This window comes from Cupressus sempervirens, chromosome 5 (genome assembly GCF_028749045.1).
Source record: "Cupressus sempervirens isolate cs-2001-9-10 chromosome 5, ASM2874904v1, whole genome shotgun sequence".
Taxonomy (NCBI): Eukaryota; Viridiplantae; Streptophyta; class Pinopsida; order Cupressales; family Cupressaceae; genus Cupressus; species Cupressus sempervirens.
In genome coordinates, this window is record NC_143122.1 from 817,071,355 (window position 1) to 817,087,457 (window position 16,103).

Sequence of the window (16,103 nt, forward strand, 5' to 3'; positions counted from 1 at the left end):
TCTATGCTTCTTTGGTTGATGGTTCATGCCTTCTATTTCCATGGAGGTTCCTTTGGTTGATGGTTCGTGCCTTCTATTTCCATTGAGGTTCCTTTGGTTGATGGTTCGTGCCTTCTATTTCCATGGGGGTTCTACAGATCAGCATTTTGACAAAGTTTTGCGGTTCTTCATGCTTCAGTGATGCTGCTTCTTCATGATCACTCCTTGTTCCTATTTTAGGGGACAATTTCCCTAGCGGGAGACTTCTTCAGTTCTTCACTAGGTTCTTACCTCTTTTTGGGGGAGGGTTTTTCCCTTGTGGTTTTCTCTCTTTCCCCGCTTTCAGAGGTTGCATCTTCTTGCATTGTACTTGGGTACCTAACATGGCCTCGTTGCCGGGACCCATTATGTATTCATCTTAGTTTTGTGAGCTTAAGGCATTTCCCTAAGTTGCACTTAAGGGGGGGTGTTAGAGTAAATAATTAATATCTAATTATTTATTCTATTGCTTAAGTTTACTTAGGTCATGCATTTATTTAATACTTTTGTATTTAATGCATGTAGTGGTTAGTTGTTGACAACTCGGGAGTTTGCTCCTTTTTTAGCATATTCCACTTTTTGTGGATATGTGCTGAGTTGTCAATCTTATCTTCTACCTCCTTCCAGCTTGTTCTACAAGCTTCCATGAGCTCTTTATATTCGAGCTCTCTCTCTCATTGTAATATCACAACAACATCACATCATTTCTTATTGTAAATACATTTCTTCTTGTGTTTGCATTCATGGTGTCTCTCATGTCCGTTTAGGGCTTTGCCCGTGCTCCATGCTCCTCCCCTTCTATGGCTTCTCTTTGACAGGTTTCGCATGCAGGTGATCTTGGCGTCTTCGGAGTTGGCTTTCCTCAACTCCAACAATCGTAAAATTAAAACTTTCATTGTTTAATCGAATAATTAATTTAAGCAAATCCAAATTCAATTTATTAAAGACTTAACAAATTGCCGCTTGTATCTACTTTTAAAATAATAAGGATTAATCCTCTAAAATCATTCAGATGACAATCTAATAATTATAGAGCCAATTATTTTGGAGCATTAGAAATAAATAGAATTTACTAATTAATATATCATCACATCAATAATTTAACTTTATCTAAACTCAAGTCTAATAACAGTTTTATTTAAAACTATAATCTAATAAAATATTTCTAATAATAACAATATAAATTAAACTAAATACGACTAAACAATAAAATAAAACAATATAACTTTTTCTATTAATCTAACATATACCATGCTACTATTATAACACTAAATAAACCTATATTAACACTAGCTAAATTTTTTTTTAAATAATTATAATTTAAAAATATACTATTACTTTAACAAATTAATTAAATAACTAAAAAATAAATTAAACTAACTAAATCACTAAAGAAATTAAAACTAACAAACATGTTAAACTAACACACTAACCACAAACTATATCTTTAATACACCAACATCTAACTAAAATCTAAAACTACAATTAAAGCTTTAATTAAATTTCTTTAAAACAAAATAAGACTAACAACATAAAAAAAACATCTCCACACACTACCTAACACAACCTCAAAATAACTCTATCCTATGAAACTTAAACCCTCAACCTACACATCTTATCACCCATCCCACTAACTCTAACCCTACTAACCTTCCTAGGCCACTTGGCCACTACCCAACACTCCTACCCCAAACCTTAGGCGCACAACACAAGACTGGGCGCACATACCCAAGGAGAATTATGCCCTTCCATGCATACGTTGGCCAAGGCAGTACTTGTCTCATCTTGCAATACGTGATGCGAATTGGCAGCATAATAACTCTTTTGTTTTAAGAACTTTCATGGTGATTGGGTGGAGGGAGGACTATAAAACAAAACCTTTCTTCAACCTTGGTTGACGTGACCTCAAGTGGGGAGTATGCAAATTTGCATGGGGAGAAAGGACATGTAGGTTAGCCAGCTTTTATAGGTTCCCCTCCAATCACATCGAAGTACTAAAGTCATCTTTGTGTAATCTGCTTTAGGTCATAAATGTTTGCGCCCAAAAACACTAAACAAGAAAACTTGTCCTCTTCCAAATGCCACGTGGGTCAGTATAGGGAAAAGGTGCGAACTACTTGGGGTTAGAGGGATGACATCACTCCTATAAATGCATTGACAATGGGGTTGGTTAGGATATACATGGTTTAGGATAGGAAATCTCTTTTAATTTATTTTCTTCTTTTTTATTTTTTTTGATTTGAAAATTATATGATTTTATTATAAACAAAAGTATCAAGATATTTAAATAGGATCTAAAAGAATATTCTCTGTTATAAGAGATTTAATCAACTCCCCCATACAAAGGCCAGAGGGCTTTTTAGCTCTAAGAATGATAATTTTTCTTAAGACCCATTCTTTTTAAGTGTAGAATTTGATTGTAAATTATATTTTCATGACAAAGGAGACTATTTCATCTTTTTGAGTTATAACCTAGAGGTTATTGTTTTGACTTAATAATGAAGGTACATTTTATTTTCTTTTCTTTTCTAATAATCATGAAATATCCAAGAAGTATTAATCATATCATTAAATTTTCTAAACACAATATAGTATCGAATTGCATCAATTTAAATCTATCATCATTTTGTCTCACTAACAATATTCCAATGAATACAACTTGAACTATAAGAATGCCATAGGAGGGTAAAACACCATTGCATCCGTTTACCAATAAACATCTGCATATAAACTGAATCACAAGAAAGATCATATGCAAGGATATTACTCAATTTATCTTTTTCTATTGAACCACCTGATTCAAAGGCTCCACCGGGAAAGAAGCAGGAAGAAAACCTGACATCACTGCCACTACAACAAAATTTTAAAATACATTTCTACACAGGATTTTAATCATGAACATAATTGAATTTCAATAAGAAATTTAAATTTCCTCCATGACCCTTATCAAGGAATCCATATGCTTTTCTGCAATACATCACTGAGATTGTGGAGGGAACGAAATTTGACCAGGTGACAAACAAACTTAACAAAGAGACAAAATCTGAAATTCATTTCCATACTGGGTTTTCACAATAGATAAAAAATTAGGGAGAAGGTGGATTTTTCCAATAGGAGATGTCAGACACAACACCAAAATAGGTGCCCAATTAGGGCTATAACTCAAGAACTTTTGTTCTTCCATTCTTACATGTCAAAACTCATACGTGGTTTGTGCTGACACCCTACCCTCTCTCCCTCTTCTTGTCCTGAGAAGAGACTCTATGCTATTGGAGTCCAATTGAATACCTTTCCTGAAATTGGCCACTTTTGCCCTATCCAAGGGTGAGTAACGCCAAAACACCCATACAAGAAAACTATGAAATTCAAGCAAACCATGAAGGAAAAGCATTCAAGAAAACATGTTTCAATCCTTCCCAAGCATACCAATGAACAACATAATAACATAAGCATGAACCAAGCATGAAACAACATGAGCAACATGAACAACATGAAAAAAGGAGATGAAGAACTCCTACCTTCACAAATAGGTTATGGTAAAATGAACAAGTTGAGAAGATCTTTTCCTTCCTTGCCTTCAATCTTCCAAAACTTCATTCTAAAACTAGAGATTGGATAACAACCAAAACTACTCAAAATTGGCCTCTAAATAAGATCCAAACTCAACCACCAAAAAGGGCAATAACTTTCCCCACTCACCTAAAAATCTAGAAGTTTCTAACTCAACCAAACCTAAGGTTAACCTCTAAGTGGAGTTGTGGTTAATCATCTCATGGTAACAACTTTCAATTTCCGCACTAAGGCAAAAATAGACTTTTTGAGTGACCTCAAAAGTCAACAAAAGGGGCTTGGGGGCTGGAAAATGCCCCCAACCCATACCCATACCCCTTGGGTATAAATATTTCATGTTTTAAGGCCATAGGAATAGATTTGGGACCAAACAAATGCTAGGTATCCAACAACTTCAAAATGTAGATTAAGCACTAATCCGGATTAGGGGTAACTAAACTCGATTTAAAATAGATTAGCAAAGAAGGTCACTAACTTAGTCCAACTTAGGTCCATAGATTACTAAGCTCACCCTAACTAGCATTCTGGAATGCACATAAAATCCACGAGTGTCAAGCGACACTATAAAAATATTGTTTACAAAACATTAACATTTACTGAATACAGAACAATACATTCATACATCTCATGATACAAATAAAATACGAACAATAGGTTTTCACAAATGGCACATAGGGTTCAGTTTCATTTCTCCATTAGGTTTTCTCGGCTAAAATACCCTGCACACTCATTGCACACATCAGTAGCTCCAAAAAATCACATGTATATATGTATATAGCATATCAGGGAAAACTCATAAATTAAAACATTCATCTTCCAAGTAATTCAATTGTTTTATCAGGCTCTACTTATATTCTCAATCATTAAAATTTCATAATCAAAGTGTTAATTTTGCATTTACTTACTTTAGTACACATGTTCATAAAGTGTTAAATAACTAAACCAAATATCCGAAAGCATAAAACCTTGAACATCGAGGTACCAAAATCAACGTCATCATCATTGGGTGAAAACACCTCATATCATCATTAGTGAAATTTTAAAGTTTTTAATAGTTGAGATAAAGTAGTTTGTTCTCGAATCACTAAATATTTAAGACATGAATGTATTAGGATCTTAGTTCTTATTAGGACATCTAAATCATAAAACATTATTTCATATCCACTCTAATCTCCTACAACATTTTTAGTAGAAAGATACATATTTAATAAGTACATGCGAGGAGGGACCTCACATCCTTCCCCACCAGCCTTTGACTTCCTCCTGGAAGTCATACAGCTAAAATGTTCATACTATGCTAGACCTAGTTTAGAATTATTCTAAGATTGACTCTTATAAACAAAAAAAATTAATAATTCACATACATACACAAGGATAATAACCTATTTTTCTTGATTACCATTACTAAAAGTAAATTTCAATCCAAGACTCAGATATGGTTACATTTTCCAGGGTCAATTATTCCTTAAAACATATTGGTCATATATAAACAACATGCTAAACTCTTATAAATTACTTATAAAGTCTCTAATAATAATAAAAAAATAAGGTATACCATATTCCACACACCCACTCATTGGGGTAATAGCTATACGAGACTCCCTCAAATTAGGTTTCAAATCAAGCAATTTGCCTATTACTTATGGTTAAATACTTTCTTTTTAGGGTTTCCACAATGCACTAAATCTTGATAAGATACTCAACAAGTCCATCACTACACATGCACCTTTCCATTTAGGAGTCCATTTGGTTAACTCGTAACCTTATCTAGTTGTATGCTTGGGTGCAATTTCATCACTCATTCAGTTAACAAATATTCATGACCATATTCTAGAAGTCTTGGGAGAGGGTGGGGCATGAATACTCTCACTAGTAACCCCATCCCCAATTTTTACACATCCACTAAATTATCGGGAATCCCTTTGGTAGGCTCATCATATGTCACTTTCCTAATAAAATTCACAAGAATGTGCCTCAAAATTTTTAATTCAACATCAAGGATGGATCATCCAACACAAAAGTCTGAAAATAAAAGAAATAAAGAGTGGCCACAATAGTAAAATTTTAATCAAGAAGCAAAGACATAACCAAGAGGAAAAATCAAACCATCAATAATACAATTGGCTAAATAGCCCCACATCACACTATTTGTCAAAAAGGAAAGAACATTGAAATACCAATATCTGAAATCAGACAAATAAGGAATCAATCCAATTACTCACAAAATTCACATTAGTGACATAATGCGGCCATACCAAGGTCACTAAGGACAATGAGAGATCTTAGGTCTTCGAATAACATTACAGGGATCTAGAATTGATTTTAGATGGTGGTCTAACAACCATGTCGGTCAAACTCTGATTGATCCCACATACTAACTACATACTTATCTCCATTTAATTTCATTTTTAGCACCATATATATTAGATAGATTCATTCCCTGCTACGAATAGTGAAATTTAAATGCCCACACTTATCATGGACCCATTATTGCCCCAAGTGTCACGAAACTTGGCTCTGATACAAAAATCTTCACTAATGTAATAATAAAGTTATCCTGGGGTTGGGATGAGACCCACAAGAGTTATTCAATCTACCTTGATTAAAGGATTCAAAACTTACCAAAAAGTAAGAAATTTGTTCTAAAGGTAATTTATATAGGCTCATTAGGACCACTCTGTTAAGACATTTACCCTAATTCACTCTGCTAAATACATATAAGTGTCTGATCCTTCTATTATCTCTAATGCTTGATTATGGATATTCTCTTTCTAGTGTTTGATCCATCTCTGGTTTGATATAATAATAAAAATTGTACTTCACTTCCCTGCTTGGTCACTCTACCTTGTTTCACCTTCAAAATTTTCTTAGGCACCTAAGCATCACTTCTCACACATAAAATCTACATACTATAATTAGGGTTTGGGTGCTCCTTATATAACCAACTAGAGGAGGTTCTAGAAAAAGATAACCAATATAGATTTCTCCCTTTTTCCACTTAGACCTCCCATTTTTCTAATTGATTAAATAAATTGTATAGCGATTAATGATTGAACTCATAACATGTAATCGACTCATGAAATTAATCCTCAAACATTAAATCATGCAATAAGTCAGCGAAAAACTATTTACCTCATTGTTTGTGTAATTACAAACTAATATATCAAAATTAGATCACTCCGCACTTGAATAATCTAATGCTTAGTTGTGACTAGTTCTTCATGTTGTCCCTCGACTTCTGAATGCTTGACACTCACTATATAACTTTCAATCAACTAACTATGTATTTTTTGACACAAAATGACTTCTACCTTACTCAACATATATAGGAACACTCAGTGACCATATAATTTCTCGAAAATAACAATTTCTTGTCCTTAACTAAAATATGAAACATTTTAAATACATTGCTCAACCTTAATGGGATGGCTTAGTTGTAGTGATGACTGACACATGCCACAAACTATAGGGATCAACACCGTGTTCCTAGCATTTGGTTAAATTTATCAGTTCATTATTGGAGATACAACTTGGACATTTTTTATCATGTTAGTGATGTGAAATCTTATTGTTATGACATTTGATAATAGTGTAGAGTGCCATATTATTTGATTGAATAAAGAGGATCTAAAATATATATCAAGATAATTTAGTAAAGTGGTTGAGTATAGATGAGTTGAATTATAGAACAAATGATTGATATACATCAAGAAGTTAAGTAAAACATGAATTTTGATTGAGTGACAGGTTACAAGGTGAATGAAGTAGTTAAGTATTATAGAGAAGAAGATAAAGGAACTTTAGTATTAACCAGGTGATGGTAATAACCAAGAAAGTTGAAGGAAAACTAAATTTATGACTTAGGAAAGTGATAGCCAAATGAGTTAGTGAAATCCAATGGAAACAAATAAATACTAACTAAGCTACCTAGTGGTAATCAAGCTCAAGAAGATAGTGATAACTGAGTGTCAACAAATTAACAACTTGTGAAATAATCAAGATTTGAGGCTAATACAATTGAATTATTGGAATATTCAAAGAAAATTAAAGATAAATATTGATGAGATGACATATTTAATGCATGAATCGATTTTTTTAAGTGATCTAAGGAAAATTTATGATGAGAAGTTTCTAGAAGTTTTAAGGAAAGAAGGAGGAAATGATGAAAAAATTCAATGCATCTAATCAAATCCTAAGATATATGGTTATTTTTAACTCAAAAAATATCAAACCCATCTATTTAAGGGAGAAAAATAGATATTTTTCATATTTGTTGGATGGAAAATTTGTGACAAAAAGTGAAGAATAGAGTTGTAGAGGAAAAGTAAAGAGTTGCTAAAAGAAAGTTTGCTTGAAGTATTTCCAAGTTGATTAGAGATAAATAATGTGATGAAGTCCTATCAATGAAGAAAAAATGACACAAATGGAGAGATAAAAATTAAAAATGAGTTGTATTTTATCATATCAACCTAATTATTACTTTTTAACCATTTTCATAGTAAAATCCTTCAATTACGGTTGACCTAATAGTCATATTATAAAATGTTTCAATCAAGGTTGAACTAATAGCCATGTTATAAAATAATTTAATCAAGGAAAAATTTATATGGGATATAACAAGGGCACTCCTAATAGGTTCATTGAATCCTTTAATAGGGTCATGCTTCATAGTGGAGTTTGTAACCATTAACATGGTTGGCTCTTAACCATATTCACTTTAAAATAGTGAAAAAGTGGTAGCATGTTACTTGGTGGTTTTTCCTAAATTGGGTTTCCATTTTAAGTCCTTCTATCATATTTATTCGAATGATGTTCTTGTGTTTCATGCTATTTACTATTATATGTTTTTGTGATTTTGCTAACACTAAATAGAGATTTATGTGTTGATATGAATGAGTTGGATTGCTCATGATTTTCTATATTGGTTGAGCAGATTTATTAGTTTGATTAAAAGTTCTCTTACATTGTTAAAAATTGAAATGGTACATCTCAACCTGAGGATAACTGATTCACACCCACATCTTGCCCTCAGTTATTCTAATTATTCTAACAATTGGTATCGAATATTGTTTTCTTGCAAGGAATGTTTGAAGGGACTTAATCTAAATATCAATATGTATATAAGAGAGAGGTTCCCAAGCTGAATAAAGAGAACTTCCTAGCATGTAAATGAAAAATAAAATTGCATCTATCTAGAGTTTGAGATTTTGCATTATACTATCTAGAAAATGAACACATAGGAGTAGCTAGATCCATGCCAATTGATCAAATAAAATAAAAGAAGGGGCACAAGAAAATGATGATAGATCTGACATGTTCCCTAATTCATGTTGAGTTTGATGATGTGAAGGATTATATCACTATAAAGAAAATATGGGATAATTTGGCACAAGTTCATGGAGGAGACGAAAATGAGTTAAGAGCTAAATATGAATATTTGAGAGGAAAGTTTTATCACATGAGAATGAAGGACAGAGAAACTATTTCGAAGTATTGTGATGGAACAAAATAAGTGGTCAATGCAATTAAAGGTGTTGAAGTAGACATACATGAAAAAAAACAACAAGGTTTCAATACCTTTACTTCCTATTTATGTCATTAGAGTACATCTGCAATAAATGCATTGAGATGTATACCTAGTAATAATCTTACTTTGGATAAACTAATTGGTAGAATCACTATTTTTGATCTATAAAATTTTGATAATTCTTCTACTATTGAATCTTCTTTCTAGTTTCAACCTTGATGATCTAGAAGCATTATTGGCAAGATGGATAGCAAGAGGAATTTCACAAATACAAAGGTAAAGTTCCTATAATTTAGTTTATATGTAACAAAGTTGACCATATTTCTACAAGGTTTCCTAATAGAGATGAAAAGGAGGAAGGGAAAGACAAAAAATACTGAGGAAGGAGAGACAACAAAGAAAAGTAAGGTAACAAAGACTACAAGGGAAGAGTTAAGAAATCTTGTTACATTGTTGAAGAAGATGTTTCTAAAAGTGATTGTGGTGAACATGATGAAGAAATTATTTATGTTGTGATGAAAGAAGAAGGTTAAAAAGAAAGCTTCACTTATTTCACATGTTAGTAAGATGTTAGGTGCACTAGGATGGTGTACAAAAGGGAGTTAAAAGTGGAGACCTTTTTTTCTAAAATCAAGTAAACCTAATCTTGGAAGGTTTGTTTGAGGGTCATGCATTCAAAATGACAAAATGTATAAAACACAAAACTTGTTGTACTCTAAATCTAGTTTCTATGCAACTAAGGTTTTCTAAAGATGGATAAGATTAAGAGGGTCAAACCCTATGCATACGAAAAACTATGGCCTTTTTCTTGAAAAACATAACATAGTTATATCTATGCACTAAACAAAATATACACTTATATCTAGTATTTTGAAAAACCCTTTGGTGGGATGATAAGTAAGAGTGAGATCTTGAAGTCTTGTATTTTCTCATAATTTTCTAACTAGTATTTTTTCCCTATGATTTTTTAAAGTGAATCCATCTTGAAATTCCAGTACCTCTTCATGCACTAGGCATAACGTGCATCAAAATAATATACAATCAAGATATTTTTAAAACTGTATAGAATTAAGTGTCAAAAAATAATATGTAATTTATTTTTCATTTGGTTAATTCTATCAAAATCTAAGAAAAAAATGGTAGACATATGTCCAAGAGGACTGTAAAGACACTACTATACAAAAATAAACTTGACAATGCTAATCTTGTCCAAAAAATAAAATTGATATGGTTAGAAAGGTGGGAAAAGTGTAAGGTTATGTTGGTAATTTTAGAGATGCCCACTTCACCATTTGTAACCTTAATGAAGTAAAAGAAAGTAATTGATCTTAGAAGTTGAAAAAACATCTAAACCAATGAGAAATAGAGGGAAACCATCAAATTAAGCATTTGAGTAGTTAAATAGACTTGATACCAAGCCTAAACACAATTGTATTATTATTCAAATGAGAAAATTGTCATACTAGACATAACACATTTATGTTATGTCTATGTAAAAGTATAGTCAATTCCTCATAGGCCTAATAGGACTAATTAGACCCAATTACTAAAGTAACTACCTAAAAATGGATTAATTTCATCAAATAAATGATTTTAGGGATGATGCACAATGGATTGTATATAAAAATGAAAGTGTGTGTTGAAGGGATGATACACAATGGGTTTTAAAAAAGATGCAAATTCTAATTCTATCAAGGAAAATTTTGCTTTTGGAACTCAAACTATGGGTCTTTGAATCATTTAAATTGTTGTTCATCCAAATGTTGACCCTTAAAGGACATACCTAATTACAATGCAAAATTAAATGTAAAGTCATAATATAGGAGAGAGATTCTTGTGATTGATCTAGAAGACAAATCATCTAATGTAGAAATGGTAGAGACTTGTTGTGAAGGCTTTTTCATATATAATGTAGGAAAATTTAGTAATGGGTTTTTGTGTCTATGTCAATAATAGGAGGAAGAATGGTCTAAAATTAAGAAAAGGGTGCATCACCATGAAAAATAAGGAAACCTACAATAATATTCTTCTCGAATGGGAAGACAAATTATTGGAGCTCTTTCCAAGATGAAAGAAAAATTGATGATTGAGATTAATATCAAATATAGTGTATGTCTTGAAATAAGTAAACATATTGATTAGATCTCTAGTGAATGTATGGATATAATTCTAGAGGTACCCGAATCTCTCTCTCTCTCTCTCTCTCTCTCTCTCTCTCTCTCTCTCTCTCTCTCTCTCTCTCTCTCTCTCTCTCTCTCTCTCTCTCTCTCTATCTCTCTTCTCGAATGGGAAGACAAATTATTGGAGCTCTTTCCAAGATGAAAGAAAAATTGATGATTGAGATTAATATCAAATATAGTGTATGTCTTGAAATAAGTAAACATATTGATTAGATCTCTAGTGAATGTATGGATATAATTCTAGAGGTACCCGAATCTCTCTCTCTCTCTCTCTCTCTCTCTCTCTCTCTCTCTCTCTCTCTATCTCTCTCTCTCTCTCTCTCTCTCTCTCTCTCTCTCTCTATATATATATATATATATATATATATATTTGAAACAAGAGATACAATTATTTTTTATAACATTCAAGTAGTTGAAGGTGTCATCCTCATCACGAGTTTTCCATTATAGCCTAGTAGTTGCATGTCTTATCTCATCAAAAAATTTCCATAATAGTCTAGTAGTTGTAGGTGTAAACTTCATCATACATTTTCCATGATAATCTAGTAGTTGTAGGTGCCATATTCATCACATGTTTTCCATGATATAAAAGTAGTTTGAGGTTTCATCTTCATCACAAGTTTTCTATTAAAATCTATTAGTTGAAGGTGTCATCTTCATCACAAGTTTTTGAGTCCAATAGTTGTAGGTGTCATCTTTATCACAAGTTTTCCATTATAGTCCAGTAGTTGCAAGTACCATCTTCATTTCAAGTTTTCCATGATAGACTAGTAGTTTGATGTGTCATATTCATCACAATTTTTTCATGACCATCTAGTAGTTACATGTGTTATCTTCATCAAAAAATTTCCGTGAAAATCTAGTAGTTGTAGGTTTTATCTTCTTCACAAGTTTTCCATGAAATTCTAGTAGTTCCAAGTCCAATCCTCCCAAGAAATAGTTATGAAATGAGATTACATGCATCTAAACTCAAATTCCTACATGTTTATCATCTATCTATGTCCCATAAATTAAATGTGTATTCAAGAAAATCTATATTTAATGAAGTCAATTTTGCATCATCGTCTTTAGTTGTTGTAAAAGAATCATAAGCCATACTTGGCATAATATGATCACTAGAGAGGTCTATATGCTACTTCTATGGTGGGATGTGTTCTTTCTTGTTTTATGAAGCTAGATAATCTTAGCAATCTATATTTTATTTGTTACCACAGGTATCAGGAATTGTGTATTAAGTCCAACCAAGGTAAATTTTAAGTAGGTCTTCCTAGCCACAATAATGTTAGCAATCATCATAAGATACATTAAATTATTATTTCTATTTACATAGGCACTAAAGACCTCATCTCACTACTTGAGCTACTAGTATAGGTTAAGTATTCATTACTATCATATGACAGATCTAGGAAAAGTGAGATATATTTTATTAGACCAACCTGGTTGTTACTTTGTAACCATTGTGGTAGTATCATCCTCTAATCAAGGTTGACCTAAGAATCATATTATAAAATCCTTTTATTAAGGTGACATTCTGAAGAGATGTTTTAAATACCTCTAACAATGCTACTCCTAAAAAGGTCACTTAATCATTTAAGTGGGTAAGACTTATTAGTGTGTAACCTTTAACATGGTTGTCTCCTAACCAAGCTTACTTCACTAGAGTGAAAAAGTGGTAGCACATTACTTGGTGGTTTTTTTGAAATTGAATTTATGCATTAAATCTTTATGTCATATTTGTTTGAATGAACTTTTCATGTTTCATTCTATTGATTGCTATATGTTTCTACAATTTAGCTAACACTAAAATAGAGTGTTGTGTTAGTACAAATGAGTTAGACTACTGATTAGTTTCTATATTTGCTAAGTGGATTTAATAGTTTGATTAAGTTGTTTGAAGTTGTTAAAAGTTAAATTAGTAAATCTAGGCTTGAGCATAACTGATTCACCCACCTCCCTCTCAATTATTTTAACCATTCTAACATGCATAAGGAAAAAATAAAAAAAAATCTTCTCAAACTAAAGATATTTGGGAAAAAGTTACCAAATAGAAAAATAATATTTAAATATATTACCAAGTCAAAACTATTTCACATCTCACATCATTTGGAGATAATTCATAAGATTATCTAACAAATTAAAATGATGAATTCACCTATTCAAGAAAAAATTTGCAAAATTTTTTTTTTTCTAAATTTTAATAAATAAAAAAGATCATTTCGTTCCATGATCATTAGCAAAAAGTAAATTATTAATAAGATAAATTTAAAAATTAACTAACCACCTAGAGGATACATCTACCATATCTAAATCAATATCCACAAACATATTTTGAACTCTCTAAAACATATTTAGATGTTTTATCTGAAGATGTCAATTTTTATTAAAGGCGCCATGGAAATAAAAACCGTAGAAGTGGATATCAAGAAGGAAAGAAGAAATGGTAACATTAAAAATAGCCATACCCAAAAATTAGTACCCCTATCCATAGAATAGAAGGGCCCTTGCTAAACTTTTCACTTTGATGTAGGAGGCACCTTGGTCTACAATGTAAATTTATTTTCTAAATCTAGTGTTAGTAAACAAGACTGATTTTTACATTACATGCAATTACCCTAGTACACATATATGAAAAATGTCAGAATTAAAACCTACCATCATGAAGCATTTATAGATTACTAATAATTTGATGAAGTTTTTCACATAAAAAACAACCAATATTTTTTAGAACTAATTTTTGAAAAAAAAAGAAGGAAATACTACTAGAAAAATAAAACAGAGTTGATAGGAAAAAAGAAAAAAACTTCAAACTTCCAATTCAGTAGAAAAATATTTATAGGAAATATGGTAAAGGAAATTATTTGGCATTTATAGGTTTTCAAGACATATACTAATAGTGAATATAAACTCAAAAACATCAATCTTCTACTGAAGGAAGGGACAATTAGTACAATATTTTGAACTTTTATAAATTGAAGTATGATAAGATGTATAGATAATTTTTAAATTTGTATTGGAATGTAAAAGGGTTCTTTTTTCTTACACAGTTACATTCATTGACCTTTTATAAGATTTTCTTCCATTGTGGTGTTATGGTTTTACGTGTTAAAAGGAGTATAGTGCAAAAGGTGGGTATGTGTAGGATCATGGTCAAATAAACTATGGCCTTAAGTGGTTGTGAGAAACCAAAAAAAATAGGGTTATATTAACTTGACACATAATTTAATAGTAGATATGTGCTTTATATCAAATAGTTGTAAGAAAAGAAGTTGTAGGAAATTGAATGTAGTTTCTAAATTACTTGGCTTTATCTAGAGAAAAGTTTGTTTGGTTGGTCAAAAGTTTGGATTTTAATGTATTTCTACAAATATTTCATTGCAAAAATAAAAAGTAGGTGTATATCTAATGACCTTAATCAAAATCAAAAAATAATATTGTTTTAATAAAATTTTAGATATAAAATGTAGACTCATGCCAAGATGTGATGCATGTTTTTGGGTATTTTAATTCCAAATAAATAATTAAATATGAATGTTCTACTATAGCTTTTTCAGAATAAAAGACTCTCATGACTGACCACGTTAACTAATTGAAAACTTTACAAAAAAAAAATTTTTTTATAGTAGGCGAGGCATAGAATGTGATGCAACTTTTGGATTTCAAAGATGTTATACCTTTTGAAAACTATAGCTATTCAATCAGTATGTAAATCAATAATTTATAGACATCTTCATTAGAAATTAACTAATAAATACTTATCGAACTCATAATTTGACAATAATTATATCAATGGAATCTTAAGAGAATTCTCAAAAAAACATTTTTGTTTCCTTGAATTTGGATGAAAAACTATAAAATCATGACTTAACATCTGAATGTCAGTGAAACATGTTTCAAACACATTTTTTGAGTTAACCAAAGAGGTTTGGTAAAGATGATGCCTAATTGCATACCTGATCCTAGATCGAGTACTCGAAATGTGGCAGCAAAACACAAAATTTTAAAAATTGAGATATTGGGAACTAATTGTACATTTCAACCCAAAATCTTATAGACATATTTAAATATGTTGTCACATTTAAGATATAATGATATATGAATATCATTATTTTTATTTTTATTTTTACATATTATAAAACAATTTTTATTATTATAATATTATATACAATATTAAATATGATTAGATAGTATATTACTATCATAGTACTATATATTATTAAATAGTATTATATATTATCTATAATGTTATAAATGTTATCTATATAGATCATTACATATATTACTATAATATAAATTTGATCATAGTATTTCTAAATTATTACATAGTATTATATAGTTTATTAATTATAATATGATCAATTACCGTCCCTAGGGGTTCTAGGACCCCTAGTGACACATATCATGATGCAATGGGTTGAAGTGGGTCATAGGTTAGCCTACAACCCCATTTGACCCATCTGATCGATTATCATATGTCCTTAGGGGTCCTAGGATCCCTAGGGACACATCTAATGATGAAATAAGTCGAATGGGGTGATAGGCTAGCCTACAACTCTATTCAACCCATATGATCGATTATCATATGTCCTTAGTGTACCTAGGACACCTAGGGATAAATGTCATAATAAAATGGGTCAAAGGGGGTTATAGGTAATCCTATGACTCCATTCCACACATATGATCAATTACCATATATCCCTAAGGGTCCTAGGATCCGTAGGGACACATTTCATGATGCAGTGGGTTGAAAGGGGGTCCTAGGTTACCCTACAATGTCATTAGACCCATATGATCAATTATTATATGTTCCT